Source organism: Ceratosolen solmsi, unplaced genomic scaffold (genome assembly GCF_000503995.2).
Source record: "Ceratosolen solmsi marchali unplaced genomic scaffold, CerSol_1.0 scaffold7, whole genome shotgun sequence".
Classification (NCBI taxonomy): Eukaryota; Metazoa; Arthropoda; class Insecta; order Hymenoptera; family Agaonidae; genus Ceratosolen; species Ceratosolen solmsi.
In genome coordinates, this window is record NW_011948413.1 from 16,264,345 (window position 1) to 16,274,285 (window position 9,941).

Consider the following 9,941-nt stretch of genomic DNA (forward strand, 5'->3'; position numbering starts at 1 on the left):
TTATATGTATATACATTCACACCTTATACAGGTTATAGAAGCGAAAAGGAGGAGTTGAACCATGAGTACATTAATATTTATTATTTCGGCTGAACTCGCCAGAGTATGGACATACGTGCGTAGGCACGCAAACGCCGACGGACGGATCTCTTTTTCTTGCGCACGCGACGATGGCAAAATTCGTGAAGACAAAAAACCAAGATGAAATTCCGCTAAAGCGAGTCGCTCATAAATCTCACAAACCGAGTGATCGGTCGTGTTATGTCCTCAACAACTTCCGATCCTTCCATTTTTTTCGGCTTTTACAACACCCCACACTTTCATTATTTTCCATACCTGCCTTGCCCGAAAATCAACGCACGCACGAACTTGTCGCACTATCACAAAATGACAGTTTTTCTGCACGGATGTATTTCTATCTCGTGGAAAGGTATAGTTTATGTTTTTTACTCGCATCGCACCGATACCATTTTTTTTTCAGGGTTTATCGCATAGTGTGCATTACGTAGCCAAATTTTTAATAGGAAATCTTTCCTCCTTCACTTATCGAGCATTTTATAATGGCTGTAATTTTAATGGATAGTGAGCTAACAGAGTGAAAAGTATCTACTGAACTGAGAATATTGAAAATTGAAGTAGAATAAAAGATGGAATGATGCAGACGTAATTCGTGATTATGACAATTATATACCGTATCTGTATACGCAATACCTATTCTTTGGTGTGAAAAATAGCTTCGTATGCGATTTTCTTATCGTTACAATAATACTCTGACAATAACCTAATTATTACATATTGACTTGTTCGATTTTATTCATTATTGCATAATAAATGCTCAAACCATATCTTCAGTCACTCATTCAGCTGATTTCAATGCAACTAACACACGTATGCCAGGAAATATATATATATATATATATATATTGTAGTTGATTTTATAAAGAATTTTAAACGTTAAAACCTATAATAAAATACATTTTATATATTTTAATTTTTAGCAAAAACCACATATTTATCTTCTAACTCCTTCATAAGTACCTTCTGTTTGTAAAAAAATATTATACATACGATATTATAAAATACGTACAAATATTTCCGAGTAGTACATTTTTCACAATATATGTCACTTATAAATACATAGATTGAACATTTTAGTATAATAAAGAACCGTAGAACTATTAATCTGACTTTTTACAATTTTATAACTTAATGCGAGTGCATATAAAATGATTATTCTACTCGTTCCTTTTTCATAATAATAATTCAGTACAATTTCCAGCTGTCTCGATAGATTTATTAATTTCCAATAGTATTTACTAAAAAATTCAAAAGAGCACATTTTTTCTTGATATTAAATCAAAATTAATATGCATATTTGTATATAGAATTTTTTTATAAGTTAAACTATATCTTTTAAAGACTTTTTAAATTCATCTTTTCATCGTTTTTACGAGTATTGAAAATAACAATTTAAATGAAAATATTTTATTGAAATTATACCGTACAATCAATAAGCAAATATTTTATAGATATTATTGCTTTATAATCTATCTAACGTTTTATTACATTGCATTTAATCATTATTAAAATATAGTATTATATTATACATCATAATGTTACTTTGACAGGTGAGCAAATTAAATCCTACTTTATATTACATCTATTGACAATCATACTAACATTTACTCTACGAATGAATACTATTAGCCCCGATGTAGTGAAATCTTGCTAATAATAACATATGAAATAATCCACCATTTATATGTACTGACAATTATATTATATTCATAAATACCCTCTCGTTCTTACCAGCCCTATGTTATTATTCACTTATTACGAATACCATTAAAACTGAAACGAGAATATATAGAAATATAAAATATTAAAAAAAAAAAAAAAATCCAATACTAAATCGTGCTACAAATGATTGAGATTGATTTTCTAAAACGTGAAAACCAAAATAACTGTACTCTGTCGGATGTCAATTATACCAATATCCAATATGCTAAATACACTAATCAATACTGTATATCGATAGAGACTTTTTTTTCTATCACAATCTAAAGGTCTCGCGAAGTCTAGCTTAGTAGAGAATTGACTCATCTACGTAGTATAGCCTAACCGCATAATCGGTAACATCTTCTTAACGATAAGAATCGCGTACATTCTAAAGCGTGTCATTTGGTGCTTATTTGTGAACATGATGATTGCAACTTGCGTGACTTTGACGTAAATAGGGCTGATACGATCCGACTGACTGAGGTGCGCTCGCATATGCCGCAAAATGCACATATTTATAATTAAGATTTTAATTAACTCGAAGCCTCGAATGAGCATACGTGTTTATTGATAATTAACTATTATTTGATGTCTGATGCATAATTTAGGGAAATAAAAATGACCAATATGGATTATATGTGGGTTGATAATACTTAATTTGATTGTTATCTGTAAATAATTGCAGTCGATCTCAATCCTACGTACGCTAATATTTATGTAACTTAATTTGACTTTAAATGCCAATGTATTTGCATTACGACCTGTGCTGATAATGTAATTGAATTCCAGCACAAATACATATAGTAAAAGGCGATTCCTTTTACAATTCAAATAACAACAAGGTTGACTATAAAATAGTACTAGAATCTGAATTATTTAGAATAGCTTTGGATAGACGATTATCTTTCGTGCAACTAAGAATAAAGATTTCTTTACAATTTGTATAGTCCAAGGTGAATAATTCTTGTCGTTCTCTAAATAAAATAATTTCGCAGCCTAAATGTCATTATTAACAGAAACAACGCTCAAGCGTGGCTTTCACTTGACAAGCAGATAATAACGAACAAATATACTTAATATTGGTTATAAAAGTGGTAACTCTGAAATATTTTATTTGAATCCATTGCTGAAAAAAAGAGGCAAGTTTATGCTTAAAAGTATGAAACGTATAGGGAAATACATTATTGGATGGATTCGTGGATGTCGTATTAACGTGACATTTCCATGAATTGCCATGCATTCCCCGCTCCCCCATAATGTAATAGCACTTTTTCTTTATACTTTTAAAGTATTGCGACGTTTATAGAGATAACAACTCGTAGATATTTTATCGACCTCGTCACTTAAGCAAACGTTCGAATTATAACAAAAAGCTATCCGAGTAATAGTTACATATAGTCGTACTCTTTACGGAAACGATTCGTGCGCGATTTAATAAAATACAAATGAGATGTAATAGCTGTTAAATGTACATTTTCCGTCAAATTCGAAATTGCACATGATAAATACATCCTGCTAGCTGCGATGTATCCGCAGTGGCTCAACAGACCATAACTAGCGGAACAAAACGAGCAGAATAGTTTGGAGAAGGGGAAACAGAAAGATCGACAGACAGATGTGAGTGGATTGTTAAAGGCTGGATGCATGATGATAGGCTTTGCCTGGCACTCGGGACCCTCGCTAATATCGTTACACGCTTGCATTATCGATCGCTCTTTGGGCTCACCGCGCCAATCGAGATGTGCATAACGGGACTCGACTTTCAAGCCAAACAGACGAGGCCAAGGACGCGCGAGCATTTGACCATGGACTCGGTGGTGGTTGGACTATCGTTATCGTTTAAACTCATCGTGTCGTGTATTTTGTAGATGAGCAACTATCGAAACTATCGACGACATTCGCGAATGTTTATAATAAAATATTGAAATTCCTCACATCCCAATGTCCCGTAACATTGGACATGTTTATAAAATACTCCCCTTTGAATCGTAATTCTTAATAATTCAATTCTTTCCAAAGGTTTCACACGCTGGTTTTCACGATCGATACAATTTCCAATGTAAATCTACCAACTCGTCGTTAACACGATTCAACGATGTCCGCTTCTGCCCTCCATTTCTCGTTTGATAAAGATTGAGCTGCTAGGTATTATCTGATTGGCTCGCTGATTGATTCACGCAACGTTTTCTCTTTTGCCAATTATTTTTAGTGACTGTCGAAGGTAGAAAATTACCACAATTTACTCTATACACGCTCAATTGCGCCGTAACATTATTTTCATTGCATCGAAATGTTTAATTTATGGTATGGAGAAGCGAGCAATTTTTCATCGAATAATTGCTAATAATTGCCTTTGGAATAATGAAGGAACGCGGAGGACGAATGGCCGCTGTATCTATGTTTCCCTCCGATTTCCAATGATCGCCGATCTGATCGCCTAGACACCGAGTTAAAGGAGATGGCCGAATAATGAAAAAGCCACTAAGCATAAAGTATAAAGAACTTGAAAGCACAAGACTGAGCTGACCACCGTTCCCTCGGGTCTTCGCGATTTTTATCACACTCCGATGCCCGCTCAGTTCGACGCCTAGACGCTCTAAAGAATCAAGAGCCAAACACGTGTAAAAGCGTACGGATTGCCTCGTTTCCGAGCGGCTGAGCGCATTATAGGCTATCCGCCTAAGGCAAGGGGTTGAGAAAAGCCGCGGGGGTGGCTTGCTGATCGTCAGAATGGCTGATCCCATTTGTCGGTGTAAAGCCGCTAGCCGGGCATCCAATTTATTTATTGGCTTTCGCTAGGCTGTCGAGCTGTCGCTGTTCTCGCCGTCCCTCGCGATTTCAGACTTTATTCTGTTGTCGCCCCCTTACTACAACAAAAGTTGTTCGTACAAGGCACTTGGCACATTGATTAGAAGGCCGAATTATTCATCATTACACCTATCTACATAATAATATACACCCGAGTGAAAATTGGATTAAATATACTGGGGATTAAGGCTATTTGCCGCCTCTTTTTGCCGTTGGGGTACAAAGTCTAAAGAATAGTTAATGTCCTGAAATAGAGTCCTGGCTTTCGGTATATAAAAATAATGCACGCTTAGGATAAATGATTTTAGATATTTCTTCATTTACAAACTTGTTTATGCCCTTGCTGAAGATCAATTATAATAATTACCATCACTTTAACATCATTTAAAAGTCGCCTATTAATGTTAACGAGGATTTCTCTCTTAAGGCAAAAAAGCAATCACCGCGCAATTCAACTAATATAGATTTATGTGTATTTATTACCTAAATTATTCATCTTTATATGTTCATTCAATATAATCTGCGCCGTATTATTTTAAATTAATTGCTCGAATTTTATAATGGCGAGCTTTATTTCATTTATTCAAACATTCTACGAATACTTACAATGAATAATATAACTAAAAATACTAACAAAACCAACTTGGTCTCCTCCCCACTCCCCTGCCATCCTAAATACCCCTCTCTCCATCACACCCTCCTACGATTTCGCCAGCTTGTCGCGCTTTTGTGGATGCGACAGGCGAGGGTCGCGTTAGCATCGCGATTTGTGCATCGTGTCACTTTCATAGCGGGCAAACAAAATGCGAGGTACAAGCTGCAACGGCTAAGCGAATGAACTAACGAATGACGTTTAATGAGAGAAACGTCGCGCCTTCCTTCAATCAGCGTCAATTTTCCTTCCTCACTACCTACGCTCAATAATTTGATAAACGAACGCTTCTATTCGGCCTTACTCTTCGGCCCTTCCCTTATCTTTTTATTATTTTTTTTTAATTTTTTTACAAACAAAACTCCGCACAAAGCAAAAATATTTCACTTTCTCGGTTTATACACATAGAGAGCAGCGATCTCTTGAAAAGTTTAATCGCCTTTTACCATCAGCTTATAGCCGTGGTGCATCGGAATTAAAGCATCTTTAGTGGAGTCTGCTTCCAGTTATTTCGGGGCATTTGTTACATATTGTACGAATAGAAAATACTCGTGGAATAATAATTGCAAAATCTTGTAGGTTTCTACGCGCGGGCTATTAATTATTCGAATGAAAGATGAAGATCAAACAATTTAGCGATATCACGAAAGTCTTGCTTACTAGGCATTCAACTTTCTGTTTAATTTCGAAACGCTTACGGGCTACAAATTACGACTAATCAGAAAATGAACCGTATTACAAATGGCCTACTACTACCTACCTACCTACCTAACTACCTACCTAACTAACTACCTACCTACCTACCTACCCACCTACCTATCTACCTATCTACTCTATCCTTTATTGAGATTTTAATAAACCAAACGTTTGAATAACACTAGCCACATTTTAGATTAAAAACCGATTTGTATTCATTATACGTATTATTAACATAATGGCAATCCTCGCTTGTTTTATCATCGCGATCAAGTGCGCGATTTGAAATATTTCATTTCTCGAAGAGGGCAAAAAGGTCGTCATTGAAAAGTGGCGAGCTCTTGAAGGTTCAAACGTCTAGCGAATTGTTTTTTCGAGAGCGAGGTTCGAACGACCAAGGGAGGGGCGAGAGTCGGACGGAGATACATTGAGGAAGAGAGGAAGAGAGAAAGAGCCAACGGCCGCTTGCGTGCAATAGTCACGGTCGTTAATCTTTCATCGGTGCTTGCTCGCCGAGCGTCAGCCCGATAAAATCAATGTTTCCGTTTGATTTTACAGCTATTTTCATATTGCACATTGCGAGGCAGAGGATGAGTACAGTTGCGCTCGCCGCTGATGCGGAACCACGGGCAATCGATGCTACGTTCACATAATGTCAAATGCATTTTTACTAAAGCTTTCCCAAATCATCTCCTCCACTGCAATCGAGAGAATAAACACTTGCTAGAAAAAATATTTAATTAATAATGTATAGCCGTTACAAATTTAGCCGTCCCGCTTGGAAATATCAATTTAAATATACCATCCGCTCATCGTTTTTGACTGACTTTTAAAGGGAAAATATTTCCGAACAAGCTGATTACTAATGTAAATCTAATTGACGCCATTCGTCAAGCCGGAAAACAAAACGGCACCCAATAATATCTGCACTTTCAACGTAACCGCAAAAACAAACATAGCAATATTTGCACGTACACCGATTACCATTTCAACCTAGTGTGACTGATATTACAAGTAACATTACGAACGCCTATGTCGTATCGATTTATGACCGACAGTATCACAATCTCGAATGTTCATTAGCTACTATAAGCTCACTAACGAATACTTGACATTGATTAAATGAAAATAAAGCTTCGAGTTAATTACGCAGCTGTAAAATCACACAATTTCGACAGAAAAAATATGGGCAAACGTCAAATCTTCGTCTCTTCGGCAACTCCCTTCGGCCGTCCTTTTCGCGACTCCCCTGCCCATTCAACTTGGTGAAAAGGAAACTCCGCCTGTTCACAGATTAAATGAGATTTAAAAAATGCCTTAATGCATAATGACGCGCGCTAGATAGAAGAATCGTCGGAAGGGAGGAAAAACTTGGACTGGGCGCGAGCGAAATGCTAGATTTACTCGTAATACCGTTTACCAAGTTTACGGTCTGGGAGATGAAATGGCGAACTCGCCGTGCACGAACAAAGACAGAGATTATTGATCGATCGAAAGTCCAACGCTCACGTGATAGTACAAATAGGAGCGAGGGCTCGTGCGGGTTGAGGACATGTAGGAGGAGAGGGTAGTTGGAGTAAACGCGGCGGGGATAGGAAAGGGATGAAGGGATGAGGAGGGACCTAGCCAGAGGTAGTTTCCGGCCAACCGCAAAAGCCACAGAATCGCGGCGGTGGGATACCCAACCGCGGAATGGCCATGGATGAGCAGCTTTGGTCGCAGCCCGACGGGAGGGCGAACAATCCTCCCTCTTTTCCCTCTACCTCTCATACTCCTGCTGACACCGCCACGTATAACTGACCACGAGGATACTCTCGGGTCTTCGCCGTGTGCCCCCACCACATTCGTCTTCGGTCGCTCGACATTTCCGGCCGATTTACAATCAATGGAGGCCACCACGTGCATGCCCTGACTTCTCAAGTGTCGCTGCCGTTGCTCTCTTTATGCCGCTCGTAATCTTTTCGAGTGGAATGCGCTGTCCACCCGGATCTCCATTTGCATTCTATTCTATCGGAGTGGATGTAGCATGATCGGTACGTTGGCCATTCGGAGTGACACGCGCTTCACCGACAAACTAGATCTCTAAAATATTCACCTCTATATTATGCCTCAGAGTTGTTTTTTATCGATATTCCGCATAGCCCAAACGTATACTTGAGTAGGTGTCGGGCTTTGTGCGAAAGAGAACTAACCGAAGGATCTCACGTGTCTACTTGCAGCGAGAAACTTTGGTAAATAATGCTGTTACCGAGGGAAGTGGGTCATTCAAGGTATGGGTTGACGTTCGATAAACTCCTGGTTATGCCAGACTGAAGGAAAGATTGTATGAAATATGAAATAATGCTAATAATAAGAGCCTCCCGAGCTCCCATTGCATCTTACCGCAAATGGCTTTATATACTTGATGGATATAGATGAATGAAGTCATATAATTGAAAGTCTTGGGAGGAAAAAGGGCGATGTGCGTTCTTATATTGAAAGTAAATAATAATTAATATTCATAGTTTATCGCGATAATTTAAGCAATGAAAAGAAAAAAAAGAAAACGAAAGAAAAGCAAGAAAGTAAAAGAAAAAATACAAGGGATAAACTGTTACTAAATAAATTTATTTGTTGACTATCACTTTTTCCCATGATCGACATTTGTTCGTTATATTAAGGTTGCTTTTTGTAAAAACAAGTGAATCAACCTTGCATTTACTTTTTATACAATGTAAAATGAGAATATTTCTTCTAGCAATTAAATATTTGTAACATTTTAATGCCCCCCGTTGTCCCTATTGCTACAAATAAAAGAATTTAAACATGTTTTTATACCGAAAATGTTTTACCTTCCAATAATCCTTAATTTAATGTCCAAATTATTGAAAATGTATATAGAACTTTTGCTATACTCCTCAGCAGTGTTATTTTCAAAATTCATCAATATTTCACTTTCCACCAAAAATATCATATTATTTTTTGTTTTTAACATGAAGAAAATGAATGAGCAGCTATTTCAAAAAACTTTATTCCTGCTTACTTTCTTATACATTAATAATCGTTCGAATACGTTAGAATGCTCTTTTACGTAAGAGCGCCAATACAATATTTTAATACTATGAATTTAAAAGCAATTAAGGCAATTCCATAATAAAAAATATATTATACCCGAAAACAACTTGTTTATTGGGAATACCTGTTAAACCTTTAAAATAACAGTACTTTAAGCAGGTGTATAAGCTATTCGAATAATGTCGGAAAATTGCTCATCAACTTTCTTCTGCAACGAACGCCAATATTTCTCACATAAACCCTTTAAAATGAATTAACTTTACAATTATTCTACTACTTTATGTACTACCATATGCCACAATAAAATTGACAATGGCACAAAATTAAATGGGAATAAGCCGAGTCGTGCGCATTAGGGGACACTCACTTTCATAAAATTACTTGTTTCCAACCCTCTAAAAGAAATCCATAATATCTCTGTTATATTCGCACGCTAAAATATATCGCCAGTCACAGAATAATGTAATTTTTCTCATTAATAGCTAGGCTTAGCCATTTATAGCTCTGTTAGTTGTTCCTTTTAAATGAAATTTCAATCAGGAAACGAATCATCGACACCGCCGGATCCATCCAACCGGATAATTTTTAGAGGCGTCCACCTCACTTTTCGCCTCTCTGCCCCTCCGTACACAATCAATAATTCAATACTGCAATAGCGATGCATGAAAGTGCACTTTAAATAAGTGCAAATTAACGAAATAAAAATTGGATAAAAAATATACACGAACAGGACATAAAAGAAAAAACGAGTCGTACCGAAAAAGGAACTGAAAATGATATAACGATCGTGTGATTACTCTTGCGACAGACTGCTGTCCTTACTGCTCTCTTGCTTCGTCTCATTCCATCTCTATCTCCCTAGCACTTCATCCTATCCTTCCGTTCATTCGCTCGCTCGGGACCGCGGGGCGCGACGGCTATTTGCATAAGCAATGCATTTTGATTCGTAGCC

At 37.0% G+C, this 9,941-nt stretch overlaps 1 protein-coding gene across 4 annotated transcripts in view; it reads right to left on the reverse strand.

The window, feature by feature from the left end:
- Positions 1-9,941, reverse strand: part of LOC105367561 (protein groucho) — a 169,149-nt gene that overhangs the window by 123,445 nt on the left and 35,763 nt on the right. The gene's annotated exons all lie outside the window — the stretch shown is intronic.